We start from the raw sequence: 17,819 nt of genomic DNA on the forward strand, positions 1-17,819 counted from the left end.
GAACCCTGAGGATTAATGGTGGAATTGATTGTCTGGTTAATAGCATTTGCATTGTAATAGGTATTATACATAATTTAGAGATGATTTACAGTTTACAGAGGATGTGTGTAGGGTATGTGCAAATACTATACCATTTATAAAAGAGACTCGAGCATCCAAGAATTTTGTCTCCTGCTCTCCAAGTGCTTTTACTAGGCTCATGATGAGGCACCACCTTAGGATAACCCACTGTCCTGGTTTGCCAGGACTATGCCAGCTTTAGCATGAAAAGTTCCCTGTCCTTGGGAACCCTTTTATTGGGCAAACCAAGAGAGACAGTAACACTAACATTCCCTTTGGAGGTAGGTAGGTTTTATAGCATAGCTCTCTCTGAAAAAAATCTTTAAAAATCTTCTTTCAGCCTTTTTAACCTCAATATGAGAAAAGAATTTAAGAGTTGTACAATTGTTTCATCATCGCCTTCTTTTTCAAGTTTAAATAGATTGTCAGTTTCACATTTCTCTCTTGACAAGTATTATTTTTGAGGCTTCAGCAGAAACTTTCTTTTTAACATCCTGTTACACTTTTTTAAAAATTGATTTTTCTCAGTCAGCCAAAATAAACATGATTACTGTAACTGGGTACTGTGTATTTTCTCACATGTGAAGCATTATCCGCAATCGTGGTTCTCAAAGTGTGGTCCCTGGAGTAGCAGCATCAGTAGCACCTAGGATTACCTAGAACACGATTAGGAATTAAATTATCTACCCCCATCAAAGACCTATTGAATCAAAAACTCTGAGGTTGAGGCCCGTGTCTTAACAAGCTCTCCTGGTGACCTGAGATAAGCTAAACTTTGAAAACCACTGGTCCACTGATCTCCAACTGTTGGTTCCCAACTCTGGTTGAACATTAGAATCACCTGAGCACCTTTGAAAAACAAATTCTGGGGTTCATATATTCAACTTCGTTAGTATCTATTTAGACTCGGGCACTAGTAACATTTTAAGAGCTCCCCAGTTGAATCAAATAAACAATCAAGATTTTGAACCACTTGTCTACAATATTGTTTGTTGAATCTCTTTATAGAAGGGTAGAATTGTTACCTGTTTGAGAGAAGTAAGACGCAAGGACTATGTAATTCTTGGGTCATTTACTTCAAGTCAGCCCTTATGTGTGTTTAATTATATGAACACAAAATGTTCCAGTCCACCCGGTCTGTTTCTTCACTACTAAACTCCACGGTGATGTCAATTTCTTTATATTCATTTTTTTTAACTTTGTGAAATTTTGAATTAAAAAGAATGTCGTCAAAATCTGGAATTACAATTATTTTTTACTTGTGTTTGGTTTTTGTCTTTTGTCTGTCATGGTCAGCGGACCCATAGCTATCTTTCAGTGTGCATCCAATCTTGGAAAGGTATTCACCTGTGTCTGCTTGATACTTCGATGGCATGCTTTGAGGAATTAAAAGTGGATGGTATTTATTTCATTGGATCGCAAATCTCATAACAACCTCTAGTGTACATGTTACAAATAATATGTGGAACTATGATCAGTTGTAAATAGGTACATTAACCTGCAAATGGCTACATCAACCCAGAACCAGCTAGAGCTCTTCAAAACCATTAAGGCTGTTAGGTCTGACCAGAGATAAGCAGAATAAACAAATTCTTGCTGAACCAGAATCAGTCATGCTGCCTTTCGAAGTCTCCAAAGAAGGTTTATGAAATCCAGAGATTTCACTGGTTTGTTTTCCTTTACATTGTTTTGCACACTCTGTCTCTTCCATTTCAGAGAAACTTGAAGTTTGCATTGCTAAAGTAGTTTTTGGCTGGAGTGTCCCTACTCTGGTTGACTATGCAAAAAAAAAAAAAAAAAAAAAAAAAGAGCTTAAAAGATTCTAAGGATTTGAGCTATGATAATTTGTCATTGTGGAAAGAGATAAGTCCCATTTTAGCTAGAGGCAATTTAGATTAAAACAAAATCAGAATAAAAGTACCTAAATTATTCAAACAAATAGGAAACTTAGCTCTATTTTTTCAGTCTGCAACCTTAAGCATGCCTGAGAGACTTGGCTCCCCTAAAATAAAAGTTAGGCTATATCTCACAAGACTCTGACTGTTTTAAATTCAAAGACACAAATGAGAGTACAAAAACAACAACTAGAAGGGAGGGCTTATGTCTATATCACCCTTATGGCTTGCTAAATTTTGTTCCTTTTAATTTGTTTAAGTGTGTGAAGGATTAGACATCGTAATAATCTCTCTATGTGATAAGAATATGTTTTGGAAAAAAACTAATTTTAAGTGAGTTCACAAGCTAATACATATATATATGGCATAACATATATGGCATTATATATATGCCATATATATATGTGACAGGCTTAAAAAAATTAATCTGACTTCAAGACACTCTCTTGCTCAATTCTACAAGTCTACATTGAGGCTCTCAAGATAATTCATTGCAATGTTTATGTATATTGGTCTTTTTCCTGGATCTTCTTCAAGTCAGTTCTCTCCTATCATCACTACACTGGAGTGGAAACTTTATGCAAACTTAAATGCATTCATTATATCAAAAGCAATTTAATTATTTTATAACAGTACAGGGAGAATATTTTAGCCATACAACTAAGTAGTATTCCAAATGAGTAACTCACTGAAATGACACCATAAAATGACCCAAAAGATAGAAGCCATTACCAAATGTTAATATAGAGTTATGTGACTCCACCTATGGCATCCTGAAGGGCAAGGCAGTTAGAGCAGAGAATGTGCAATAACTTTCAAGAGTAAATGAAGGCTTGGAGCCTGATCTTCTACCCCGTGGGCTGGAAGTTAAAGCCGATAAATCTCTTGCAGCACAGAAAGAAAAAAGAAGAAGAAGTAGCATTTTTGTTAAGAGGCAAAAGGGAAAAGGTTCTCTCTTTTCAAATTCCAGATATGCTGTGGAGGTGTACTTTGGAGCTAGAATGGGGGCTAATTAGGCTATTTACATGAAACCCATGGTGGAGCATGATATTTAATAACATCATTTTGACAGATAATTAGAAGATAAATCATTCAAACTACAATGCTACTGCATTCTAAAAATACAATGCAAATACTGTTGACAGCATTTACAATTGCACCTGTTCATTTAATTTTTCAGTTAACAGAAAAGAAAGCAGAAGGCAAATTTATTCACCAGCCAATCTAGCCGGCAAATTCTGCCAAGGGTTGAGCTTGGGCACACACCAATCTTGCATTAAATAGGACTCTGCTTCTCATTTATAGGGAACATTGAAAAGTTACACAACCTAATATCTGGTTTGGGGTCTTTTCTTATTAACTGATGGTAAATACTAGCCTTTGGGTCTTTGGGTTATGTGGGAAATACCAATACATGTTTATGGTATTCAAAGTTTTGCCCAGAAAGTGCTGCAGAGGCAGTCTCTAAAGGTTTCTCATCCCCCTCCCAGTTGTTTAAATGCTTATAAAAACTTGTTTATGTGTTCTGAGTCTTTTTCTAAAGCATTTATCTTTGGATAAAAGCAAAATAAAAATACCAGAGAAGTGATCTAAGTAACTTATATGCTATTCTGAAAGTTCTATCAATTGGAATTTAAAACACGATTGGGATAAAAATCAGGAAAATTTTTGAATATTATTTTTCGCTCAATCTTAAAGAGTTTAAATTTATGTTATATGGAACACCTATATTTTCATAGTGGCAAAATCATTTGCTATTTGCTATTTATTTTTAAACCAATATTAGATAGCACCATATCTAGTCTTTGTTTTCCAACCCATATGTGTATGTGTGTGAATGTGCACCTATCAACAAGTTTATTTTTAAAAATTGGTTTTGTATGAAGTCAAGTGATAAGGTAGGTGTGGGAAGGGACATATAATTTAATCTGACTGCTGAAAGAAGTCTTGAAGGATTGTTCTATGTTGTTAAATAGGCAAGAAATTCATCACCAGCAGTTTGCACTGCATTCTTGGGAAAAATCAAATTATACAATTATTTCTTACTGATTATCATACTTTCACATTGAGGAGATCTAGAATACCAGCTTTATTTCTTTAAATTGTATACCTTAAGATGTTTTTCTAAAGACTACTTTTTTCTTGATTTTTACATATTAGCTGTGAATCATAACCATTTTATATCATGTTTGCCCAAGAAATGTAATGTTTTAATACAGTGTTATACCTCAAAAAAGTATAAATATTAAAATTATTATACCTTACTTTTCCTAGTATAATTAAATTGCTGTGATTTCTTTATGATCCTAAATACAGATGATAGGCTAAGATTGGAAATGAAAACTGAGTCTCAGAAAGGTTAAGCAACTTACCCAAGGCGAATAGTGTGTGGCCAAAAAAAGCTTCTGAAATGTGGATTCAGAAAAAAGTTTCCGCTTTTACTCCATGCCCTTTGCAGGTTCTAGGATTGGAAAATAAAAGTACCCTATTGCACCAGTGGTCTCCTGAGCCTTGTAGTCACAACGTTCTTGAGATACAGTTCTTCTGTAGCCTAACATCTCTACAGCCACCTCTCCGGCCTTTTATACATTTTCTCCCACAAAATATCACCTTAGTTCCAAAGTGCTCCCAAAAGATTGAACTGAGCATCCAGAACAGAGCAGGATAAGAGCAGACACAATATTACAAAGGCTAAGTTAAACCTGATAACTCATTCCATATAGTCAATTCATAAATGCAAGTGCACAGAACAACCAATGGGTGAAATAAGAGAAAATAAGAGTCCTATTACTTAGAAAGAGAGGAGTGCAAAATTATATGTGTGTATGTGTGTAGGGGTGGGGCTGTGCACATATGTTTCAGTCAAAGCCTAGTTAAACATTAAAAAAAAAATTCTGGACTCCAAGGGAGGTGATGGCCAAAGGGTACAAACTTTCAGTTGTGCAAGATAAATAAGTTCTGGAGCTCTATATACAGTATAGTGCCTACAAATATCAATATTGCATTGTATACTTAAAATTTGCAGAGAGGGTAGGATTCATATTAAGTGTTAACAATAATAATAAGAATGGAGACTGAAGATGTTAGGTATGTCCTTGACAAACATAACCTATGGCCTTGATGGGGATAATTTCTCTGGTGTGTACTTATCCCCAAACTCATCAAGTTGTTATATTCAATATGTACAACTTTTTATACATCAGTTATACCTTAATAAAATGGTTTTTAAAAACTTTTTTAATAAATAAATACTTCTGAACCCTTGTGCCAGAGTTGAGAATGGACAAAAAAAAAGTAGTCTGGTTATAGTTCGTGTTTGTTTTTCTGACATAGACCACTGTCAGGGTCTCATTCTGCAAAGAGTGCTACTTTTTTAGAAGTTTTCCATCAATTTTAAATTGACTGCTATGTTTGGATCATGAAAACAAATTAAGTAATGTTGCTGAGTCACCAAACTGCTTATTTTATTGTGGCGTCTCTCTCACCCTACCTGTCTAAACAGAATCAGATCACAGAAAAGTCTCTTTGTATTCACACCACAGGGCAGGGAGTGAATAAAGCATCTGGTTACTTTTTACTTAATTTCTAGTAACTTCTAAGAAAATTTAATGTATTTTTTCTTACAATATAGTGAACTAGATGGAACAGCAGTCCCCAGCCTTTTTGGCACCAGGGATTAGATTTGTGAAAGACAAGTTTTCCACAGACTGGGGGTGAAGGGAGCTGGGTGGGGGAAGGTTTTGGGATAAAACTGTTCCACCTCAGATCATCAGGCAATAGACTGTCGTAAGGAGTATGTAAGCTAGATCCCTTGCATGCACAGTTCACACTAGGGTTCATGCTCCTAAAAGAATCGAATGCCAGCACCGATCTGACCGAAGGCAGAGCTCAGGTGGTAATGCTTGCTCACCTCCTGCTGTGCGGCCCAGTTCCTAACAGACCGGGGACCTGGGACGTGTACTGCTCTGCAGCCTGGGGTTTGGGGACCCCTGAGGGCTGGTTGGTTGAAGAGCAGTCTAGTAATGATTGCTCCCTAAAATCTTCTAGCACATACTTGATCAATTACTTCAGATGTTTCCAGTAAAGTGGAGGAATTTTTGGATGATTAAGCCTTTCCTTGTTGATGAATCTCTGTTAAATGATATCAACCTGGAAGTGGCTGTCAGTGGCAGGAGATGACTTGGGAGGACTGACCCAGTGAGAAACATGGTGGCGGGGGAAGTGGTAGGAAGGAAGGCAAAATTGAGCAAGGTAGAATATTAGTGTATTAGTCAGTTCTTGCATTGCTATAAAGAACTATCTGAAACTGCATAATTTATAAAGAAAAGAGGTTTCATTGGCTCACACTTCCACAGGCTGTACAGAAAGCATCGATGGGGAGGACTCAGGAAACTTACAATCATGGCAAAAGGCAAAGGGGAAGCAAGCCATGTCCTACATGGCCAGAGCAGGAGGGAGAGAGAGAGAAGGGGAAAGTGATACACACTTTTAAGCAACCAGATCTTGTGGGAACTCACTCACTATCACAAGAGCACCAAGTAGGAAGTCCTTCCCGTGATCCAATCACCTCCCACCAAGCCCTTCCTCCAACATTGATGACTACAATTATACATGAGATTTGGGTAGGGACACAAATATAAACCATATCAATTAGTAAAGTAAAAAGAGACCGCATTGGATTAAACAGCTTCCAAAGATAAATGTTAGTATCCTTTATTTCCTTGCTTCAGGCTGATAGATACAGATAATTGAATTTTAGAAGGGACCTATTGACACTAAGCACATCGTATCACTAAGGTCAAAAAATGTCTTCTTCAATATACAAAGCAGAAGCAGTTCAACATTTCTCTCTGTGTGTGTGTGTGTGTGTGTGTGTGTGTGTGTGTTAAATATGAACTCCTATTAATCTAAACATAAATCACTTTGAGAAATATATATAAAAGCAAATCAATGAACCATTCCCAAGTTTTGTTTAAGCCAACATTGAACTTACCTGTGGGGTTTTAGCATCCACCAATTTCCATTTTTTAAATTATTATTATACTTTAAGTTCTGGGATACATTTGCAGAATGTGCAGTATTGTTACATAGGTATACACATGCCATGGTGGTTTGCGGCACCCATCAACCTGTCATCTACATTAGGTATTTCTTCTAATGCCATCCCTCCTCTAGTCCCCCACCCCCTGACAGGCCTCAGTGTGTGATGTTCCCCTCCCTGTGTCAATGTGTCCTCATTGTTCAGCTCCCACTTATGAGTGAGAATATATGGTGTTTGGTTTTCTGTTCCTGTGTTAGTTTGCTGAGAATGATGTTTTCCAACTTCATCCATGTCCCTGCAAAGGACATGAACTGATTCTTTTTTATGGCTGCATGGCATTCCATGGTGTATATGTGCTACATTTTCTTTACCCAGTCTATCATTGATGGGCATTTGGGTTGGTTCCAAGTCTTTGCTATTGTAAACAGTGCTGCAATAAACATACGTGTGCATGTGTCTTTATAGTAGAATGATTTATAATCCATTGGGTATATACCCAGTAATGGGATTGCTGGGTCAAATGTTATTTCTGGTTCCAGATCCTTGAGGAATCACCACACTGTCTTCCACAATGGTTGAACTAATGTACCCTACCACCAACAGTGTAAAAGCATTCCTATTTCTCCACAATCTCTCCAGCATCTGTTGTTTACTGACTTTTTAATGATTGCCATTTTAACTAGTGTGAGATGGTATCTCATTGTGGTTTTGATTTGCATTTCTCTAACGACCAGTGATGATGAGCTTTTTTTCATATGTTTGTTGGCCACATAAATGTCTTCTTTCGAGAAGTGTCTGTTCATATCCTTCACCCATTTTTTGATGAGGTTGTTGTTTTTTTTTTTTCCTGTAAATTTGTTTATATCCTTGTAGATTCTGGATGTTAGCCCTTTGTTAGGTGAATAGATTTCAAAAATTTTCTCCCATTCTGTAGGTTGCCTTTCACTCTGATGATACTTTCTTTTGCTGTGCAGAAGTTATTTAGTTTAGTTAGATCCCATTTGTCAATTTTGGCTTTTGTTGCCATTGCTTTTGGTGTTTTAGTCAGGAAGTCTTTGTCCATGCCTATGTCCTGAATAGTATTGCCTAGGTTTTCTTCTAGGGTTTTTATGGTTTTAGGTCTTATGTTCAAGTCTTTAATCCATCTTGAGTTAATTTTTGTGTAAAGTGTAAGGAAGAGGTCCAGTTTCAGTTTTCTGCATATGGCTAGCCAGTTTTCCCAGTACCATTTATTAAATACGAAATCCTTTTCCCATTGCTTGTTTTTGTCAGGTTTGTCAAAGATCAGATGATTGTATTTGTGTGGTATTACTTCTGAGGCCTCTGTTCTGTTTCATCGGTCTATATATCTGCTTTGGTATCAGTACCATGCTGTTTTGGTTACTGTAGACTTGTAGTATAGTTTGAGGTCAGGTAGCGTGATGCCTCCAGCTTTGTTCATTTTGCTTAGGATTGTCTTAGCTATATGGGCTCTTTTTTGGTTTGATATGAAATTTAAATTAGCTTTTTCTAATTCCAGGAGCTGGTTTTTTGAAAGATTAACAAAATAGATAGACCACTATCCAGATTAATAAAGAAGAAAAGAGAGAAGAATAAAATAGACACAATAAAAATTCATAAAGGGGATATCACCACTGATCCCACAGAAATACAAACTACCATCAGAGAATACTATAGACACCTCTACGCAAAGAAACTAGAAAATCTAGAAGAAGTGGATAAATCCTGGACACATACACCCTCCAAAGACTAAACCAGGAAGAAGTCAAATCCCTGAATAGACCAACAACAAGTTCTGAAGTTGAGGCAGTAATTAATCGCCTACCAATAAAAACAAAACAAAACAAAACAAAAAACCACAAGACCAGACGGATTCACGGCTAAATTCTACCAGAGGTACAAAGAGGAGTTAGTACCATTGCTTCTGAAACTATTGCAAACAATAGAAAAAGAGGGACTCCTCCCTAACTCATTTTATGAGGCCAGAATCATCCTCATACCAAAACCTGGTAGAGACACAACAAAAAAGAAAATTTCAGGCCAGTATTCCTGATGAACATCGATGTGAAAATCCTCAATTAAATACTGGCAAACCGAATTCAGCAGCACTTCAAAAGCTTATCCATGACAATCAAGTTGGCTTCATCCCTGGGATGCAAGCCTGGTTCAACATATGCAAATCAATAAATGTAATCCATCACATAAACAGAACTAATAACAAAAACCACAGGATTATCTCAATGGATGCAGACAAGGCCTTCGATAAAATTCAACACCCTTCATGCTAAAAACTTTCAATAAACTAGGTATTGATGGAACCTCTCTCAAAATAATAAGAGCTATTTATGACAAACCCACAGGCAATATCATACTAAATGGGCAAAAGCTGGAAGCATTCCCTTTGAAATTGGCACAAGACAAGGACGCCCTCTCTCACCACACCTATTCAACATAGTATTGGAAGTTCTGGCCCGGGCAATCAGGCAAGAGAAAGAAATAAAGGTATTCAAATAGGAAGAGAGGAAGTCAAATTGTCTCTGTTTGCAGATGACATGATTGTATATTTAGAAAACCCCATCGTCTTAGTCCAAAATCTCCTTAAGCTGATAAGCAACTTCAGCCAAGTCTCAGGATACAAAATCACTGAGTAAAAATCACAAGCATTCCTATACACCAATAACAGACAAACAGAGCCAAATCATGAGTGAACTCCCATTCACCATTGCTACAAAAAGAATAAAATACCTAGGAATCCAACTTACAAGGGATGTGAAGGACCTCTTCAAAGAGAACTACAATCCACTGCTCAAGGAAATAAAAGAGGACACAGACAAATGGCAAAACATTCCATGCTCATGGATAGGAAGAATCAATATCATGAAAATGGCCATACTGCCCAAAGTAATCCGTTTTATAATAACCATAATATAATAAAAACATTCAGATGTATATTCTCTTATTTAGTAGTCATCTAATTAAGATTTCTTAAATATCTGCCCATGAATATGTAAGGCCTTTTACTAGGCAGTAGAGATACATCTGAATAAGTAGTAATCCCTGTTCTGAAGAAGTTTACATCTTTCTAATTTTCCGTTTCAAACTGCAGAAGACTTAGGAAAATGCTACATTACATAAATTTGGTGTTCTCCATAGTTTTAGATTTTTATTTTTGGTACAGTACAGCTTTGATTCTGACTTTCCATATTTTAGCTCTTCGTTTATAAATAAACAGCCAGATGATAATAAAACTACTCATAAAAAACTCCTCACATCTTACTTTTTTCGTTTTGGAACTCTAACTACTTAATAATTGAATGGGACTGAATAATGAATCAAATGCTAAGTCTATGTTAAATGCTTAAAAATACATTTCATGTCCTCTTAATATTCTATTTGGAGAAGGTGTTTTGGGAAAGAGAAGTGTATCATTTTCTCAGACACACTGAAAATAAGAAAAAGAGGTTTTGTTGTTGTTGTTTTGTTTTATTTTTGAGAGGGAATCTCTGTTTGTCACTCAGGCTGGAGTGCAGTGGCAGGATCTCAGCTCACTGCAACCTCTGCCTCCCAGGTTCAAGTGATTCTCCTCCCTTAGCCTCCCAAGTATATGGGATTACAGGCGTGCACCACCATGCCCAACTAATATTTTTTGTATTTTTAATAGAGATGAGTTTTCACCTTGTTGGCCAGGCTGGTCTTGAACTCTTGAACTCCTGACCTCAAGTGATCTGCCTGCCTGGGCCTCCCAAATTGCTGATATTACAGACGTGAGCCACAGCCATCACACCTGGTCTGAAAATAAAGGGAAAGTTTTACTAAAATTTTGGAGGATAAAATTGCAATGTGTCTTATTTGCTTGCTGCATTCTTCTTTTCATATACACAATCATTTTATGCTATATATAAAGTATATGAATCATCACGACAAATCCCACAGGCACCTTGGCATGTATAACAGTCAGGTTAGGATAGAGTTGTGTTTAAAATACAATTGGATAAATACATTGTCATGAATTGTTTTTATTGAATTTTGTTGTCCTTCATGATTTCAATGTGAGATAATTATATATAATTAATATAATTATATATATAATTATATATATAATTTATATAATTATATATATAATTATATATTTATATATAATTATATAAATATATAATTATATAAATTATATATATTTATATAATTATATATATTTATATAATTATATATAATTATATAAATATATATAATTATATAAATATATATAATTATATAAATATATATAATTATATAAATTATATATAAATAAATATATATTATGTTTATTACATAAGTATTAAATAAATATGTATTTAATTATATATAAAACATATATATAATTAATAATTATATATATATAATATATATAATTAATAGTTGTATATATAAAATATATATATATAATCATAAAATATATATAATTAATAATCATAAATTATATATAACATATAATCATATATTATATATAATTATATAAATAAATATATATAAATTAATAATTATATATTATATTTTATATAATATATATTATATAATTATTAATTATATAATATATATTATATATAATTTATTATATATAATATAATGATACATAATTTATTATATATAATATATAATTATATATAATTTATTATACATATAATATATAATTACATATTATATATATAATTATGACATGTAACTTGCAACAACAACATAAAGACAGCAACTGCCTGAAGCAGATACTGCCCTTGGGTTTTTAGAAACTAGAAGCTTGTGAATGTGGAAGGAAACCAAGACTTCTGAGGAGGTGGTGTAGCTGGGTAGACCTAAAAGCTCCTGTGGGGCAGGGCTCACAGAGGTAGAACTTGGAACTTGATTGAGGGGCTGCTGCCTGACAGTTGTTAGTTATAATTAATATATATATATATGTGATATATGTAATACATATGTAATATGTAATATCTAATATATATTATATATAATACATATGTAATATGTAATATCTAATATATATTATATATAATACATATATAATATCTAATATATATATAAATATATATTTATATATATATATAATTGGTTCTGTATTCTCTGGAGAACCCCAAGTAATATCTTCCGTTTGCTCATGTTTTAAAGCAGCTCTGTAGGAGACTGACTGTCATGCTTGGAAAACATGTCCTATCGTAAGATTCTGTCTCCAGTTTCCAACCTAGCATGAATACTCTTTCTCCTACGACTCATGCAGAGGAATGAGAGAAGAAATGTGTTGAAAAACGAGACACTGAGAGGACACCCTGAGCTCTTAGTAGCTGTTGGAAATTGTTATTGGGAGAAAGTCTACTCTTTGATCTGGGGCAAGAGGCTTCAAGGCTGGCTGTGAAAGGATGAAATAGAGAAGAACTTGGAATTCTGCCATGTTTCTCCCCTCCATTGTCTAGAAAAGTGTGGCCCATATCTGAACCAGGGATGGAAGCGTGTCAGGACTCAAGAGTTATGTTTGATTCCATTCTGGACACCTGAGGGCTGAAAGAAAATAAATCATTATAGGTGGAGGGATGATGAAAAGCGTTTGCTTGAGGGCCAGAAGAAAAGTCCAGGGGTCACAGACTCAAATGCATGTAGAGTCTAGGCCATTTATATTAATGAAGGCAATAGACATGTCAGAGTAAGTGAGACCTGAGTGTGTAGGGGTAAATTGAAACTTACTTCTTCTAGAAAGCCAAGAGCCCATTTAGTACCAACAGATGGTTGCCATGTTGTGAGCCCAGTAATGTCAGATCTTCCGATATTTCAAGGGAAGTCAGAGGTTTAATTTTTCTTAGAAATTTACCAACATTTAAGTGTTGCTTCATTTTTTAACTAAGTGAAAGCCAAATGAAACACATCTGTGATGATTTATGGTCCCTCTTATCCATCTAGGTCCATTCTGAACACAACAGACAGAATCATATTTTTAATACACAAATCAGATTGCTGAACATTCTCTAGGATCTCCCCATTTCACCTGGAATAAAATAAAACATAATTTCCTGTCTCATATGATCTGTCTCACGCCTACATTTCCAAACTGCTTTCCTCATGCCAGGATGCTTTTTTAATATTTGTTGTTCTCTCTGCCCAGAATGTGATTACATCAGATCTTCACAAAGCTTCTTCTCATCTCTGTGAACTCCGTTCAGTTGTTCTTTCCTTGGACCACGTTTCTAATACAGCCTCCCTCACACCCACTTCTTTCCTAGCCCAAGCTTTTTCTCTCCCTTTTGTTTTGTTTTTTTTTCTTCACAATCTATCTGAAATAATAGAATTTATTTATCCTTTTATTTTGTCATCGATTCTAGAATTTAAGGTCTATGAAAGCAAAGATTTTGTTTTGCTCATAGCTGTGTTTGGCATAATATGTGGCACATAGCAGTTCTGCTGGATATTAAGCTTTTACTCTCAGCTCCAAATCCACCCTTCTAAATTCTACTACATGAGGCTAGAACTTGGCAAACCACCCTCCTCCCTTGCCAGCTAGATTCTTGTTAGCTTTTGCCAGGCAAGAGCACTGAAAGATATTAGGAGGCAGGAAGATGGAGAACAGACTTGCTTCTTCCTATTTTCCTGCTGTTCTAGCAGCAGCGGTTGATTCCAGTTTCCAGCTTTTTCCCACATCCCCACAACCAGCTTCACAGAACCCCATCTGAGACACTAACAACTGTCAGACAGCAGCCCCTCAATCAAGTTCTGAATTCCACCTCTGTGAGCCCTTCCCCATAGGACGCTTTCATCTCCACCCCGCTATAGCCCTCCTCAGAAGTCTTGCTTTCCTTCCACATTCGCAGGCTTCTGGTTTCTAACAACCCAAGCCTCTTCCCTCTGATCTCACAGCCCCAGGGCAGTATCTGCTTCAGGCGGTTGCTGTCTTTACCTTGTTGTTACATGTTACATCATTGTTCCCTTTTTACAGTTTCAGTCCTTTAATACCTGTTTCATCAATCCTGTTACAAAATGCTCTCTTAACTAGTGTGATTTCTGTTTTCCTTACCAGGCCTCTACTGATACAGTAGGTATTTAATAAATATTTAACACATTGATGAATAAATGAATGTGGCCAGCAGACATCTACTTTTTAAGATGTGCCCTAGAGATCCTACTTATGAATTTCTTGTGACAATGAATCATCCTCACACACACACAACCATGGCAGATTTTTCCTTGGAGCCACTTGAATGCCTTGGTCAAATGCTGTGTGCTCCGTCTGCTAGTACTCTACCTCCAGGGGCGGATTCTGATCTTTAGAGGACCTTAGTCATTGAGAAGATTAAAGTGTCTTGAATGGGTAATTCAAAATAAAATATCTATATAGAGAGATAGAGGCATGGTCATACACATGTGTAAAATAAGTGTAAGACTAGCAAAGCTATTTTCTCATACCGATTACTTTAATCTTTTTTAACAAATTTATTTTCTTTTTGTCTGTTTTGAGATGGAGTTTTGTTCTTTGCTCCCCAAGCTGGAGTGCAATGACGCGATCTCAGCCTGCTGCGACCTCCGCCCGCCAGGTTCAAGCAATTCTCCTGCCTCAGCCTCCCAAGTAGCTGGGATTACAGGCAGGCACCAACACTCCCGGCTTCTCCATGTTGGTCAAGCTGGTCCCAAACTCCCGACCTCAGGGGATCCTCCCACCTTGGCCTCACAAAGTGCTGGGATTACAAGCATGAGCCACTGCGCCCTGCCAAAAATTTATTTTCATATCTAATTCCTCTCAGAAAAATATCCTCCCCTTTCACTTTTAGATGTCTCTGCTTTCCTGATATCCTTATCATGTGTTCTGTCTATTGCATAATTCAGAACTCTATTTATTAACAGTCTTCAAATAACTACAAGAAGAAAACATCCAAAGACATAAAGCTCTAGAATGATTCAGGTAGACTCTGAACTTTACCTTCATTGCTTGACCCTCTGGAGAACCTGGACTCATCTTTAGATAGGCTCTTGTTTAATTTCCTGAAGCTCTTACATTTATTTACTGTTTATTATTTGCTATTGCCCATGCCAGAAACTTTATATATATCATCGCATTTTAGTCTCACAAAACTACTATGAATTAGAAACTACTTGCTCTTATTTATGCCCTGACAGAATCTAGTGGAGTGCTGAGTACCAGGTACTCCATAAACTATGATTGTGCCTCTCAATGTTTTAAGAGTTTACAATGTGCCAAGAGGTCTTCAAGTTACTTTGCATATATTAACTTATTTAATCATTAGAACAATATTTTCACCCTGATTTTACAGATGAGAACACTAATATGCAGAAAATACCTCACCCAAGTTCACCCAGTGAATACATGGCAGAAAGGGGATTTGAAACCCAGCAGTCTCGGTTTAAATATTCACATATGTCTAACTAGAAAATGACATGTAAATAGCTTTATTAAATTTGCCCGATCTAAACTGAGTTAATGCTTTGTAAATTAGTGCTTCAAATAAAACCTGTGTTGTGCTGTTCAGTGTCTCATGGATGATCTAACTTACGGTCCTCAACATGTTTAAATATGAGTTCTTCCCTCAGCATCAGTGTTAGTGGCCCTACTTTTAATTCCTCTTAGTTGACAGTATAGATGACAAAGTGCTCTGATTAAGCCAGTACTTAATAGTTCTAGCAAAAATTCTTCAATTCCTTCTTATCATCTGTAAGACAAAATCCAAAATCCACAACTTGACCTGGCCTGCGCAGCCCCAGCCTCCTGCAATGATTACGGTCTTGCCACATGACTCTTCCAGTTTTCCCTGAAGGTCGGGAGACTTCACGTGGAGGCGTTTCCTCTGCTGAGAATGGTTCACCCTTTCCCCTTCCATCTATAACTAGTAAATCTCCACTCATGCTTTAGATCTCAAATGTAACTTCATCCAAGAACTCTTTGTTAATCCTCCAATTTTCACCAGGTCTCCTGTAATTCAACTTAGTGATTCCCTAAATGTCTCCTTCGGAGCACCTATTATTTCATTACACAATCAGATGTGTATTTAGATGTGTATTTAGTTGTTAAGCACCTATCTCTGACAAAAACAGAGACAATTCTGAGAGCACAGACTGTCTGTTTCATTCACTCCTGTATCCTCAGCACCTATTACTACGTAAAAGCAGGTGGGCACTTTTAGATTCCCATGACATAGACAGCTTTATCAATCTTCATCCGACATACAGGATGAAAGTTTCTATTGTCCCATGAATCTTTGAAACAAGTGACTAATATTAATAACACCAATAATAGCTGACACTTAATGAGCAGTTTCTATTTTCCAGGCGCAATTTTAAGAGCTTTGAAATTTGGAACTCAATTCATCTTTACAACATTGTGAGATTGGTACTATGAGCTATGAGATTGGTACTATTAAGCATTCTGCTCAACACATATATGCTACCCTCTAGCCAGGGGTTCAAAGATAGTGAAAAATTAGATGCTGCTCCCTTTTCACCCAGAATAAACCCTATGGCCATGACTTAGTTCAAAATGATTCTCAGAAATCTTTCACTTGCTGAACAACTGGCGCAGCAGTTGAATATCCTTGGGGTTTCAGACCAGAGTACAAGTTGTCCTCAACCTCTGAGCAGTGATCACTGAGGGGAGAGGTTATGGCTGCAGGAACCCCAAATTCAGCACATACAAAATGCAAATAGGAGTCAAAACAAATAGCATTCCTTACAGAAAAGTGCCACTGTTTTTCAAATATGAGTGAACATTATGACTAGTAAACTTCAAATTCATTTGAAAGTATTTCTCTGTTAATCACAATTCTCATTATTTTCTAAACACTGAAAGAACTACCCTCATGGCCATTGTAAAGGATTCTCATAGTCAAATAGTTCAGGAGCTACTGCTACAGATAATCCATGAAGGACTATAGACCATTATATCAGTTGTATTTCAACACTTACATTGCAACACATTCACACAACTTAGATATGACAAATGTACTAACTATATCTACATGTCATAAATGGTCTATACAAATGTACCTGAACTACATAGCAATCTTCCAACACCTTTCTCTAGCTTCCAGAACTCTTTCACTCAGATAAAAAAATACCTAGTCTTCTTAGTTTAACAAACTGTAAACAAACACTGTAAAGTTTTCAAAATTAATAGTCACTTTCCCATATCTCCGATTCAAGATACTTTCATCACCATCTCTATATTTTTTGGAATTAAAATTAGATTAATTACTACATAGTGATTTACTTTTAAATTAAGAAGAGGTGGGATGCAAGTTCTAAATAATACTGTAATCTAAAATCATCTTTCTTAAGAATGTGGCCATCACAGCTTAGAGACACATGCATGTTCCTCGAAGAATACTACAAAAAACAGACTATAATCCCCTTGCTCTACTGAGCATATACAAATAATTTTACGTTTTAGGAAGTCATGATCTATGTCCAGTAACACATACTAGTTCCTTTGGGTTGCATGTAAAGATAGAACCACTTTCCAGGTTTAGCTCTGGAAAATTTAGAGAAAGGGGATAGCAAAAGGAGAGACAGAGAAAGACTATGACTAATAGGAAGACAAATATGGGGAATAAAGAAGTTTTTAGATTTCTAGGACATTAAAGAAATTTTCAAGGTTTATCTGACTTAAATCATAAGAAACTTAATGGATGCAAATTCCTAATGCACCTTGAATTTTTGAACAAATAAATTATAATACCAATTATAACTAAAAGTCAATTAACAAGCAAATTAGTAAAATAAATAGCGTATACAATGGAGCAAAGTAAGGAAAAAAAAGTGATACCTGGTGTCCAGTGAGTGCAGTTTTAAATAGATAGAGGAAA

This window comes from Gorilla gorilla, chromosome 3 (assembly GCF_029281585.2).
Source record: "Gorilla gorilla gorilla isolate KB3781 chromosome 3, NHGRI_mGorGor1-v2.1_pri, whole genome shotgun sequence".
Classification (NCBI taxonomy): domain Eukaryota; kingdom Metazoa; phylum Chordata; class Mammalia; order Primates; family Hominidae; genus Gorilla; species Gorilla gorilla.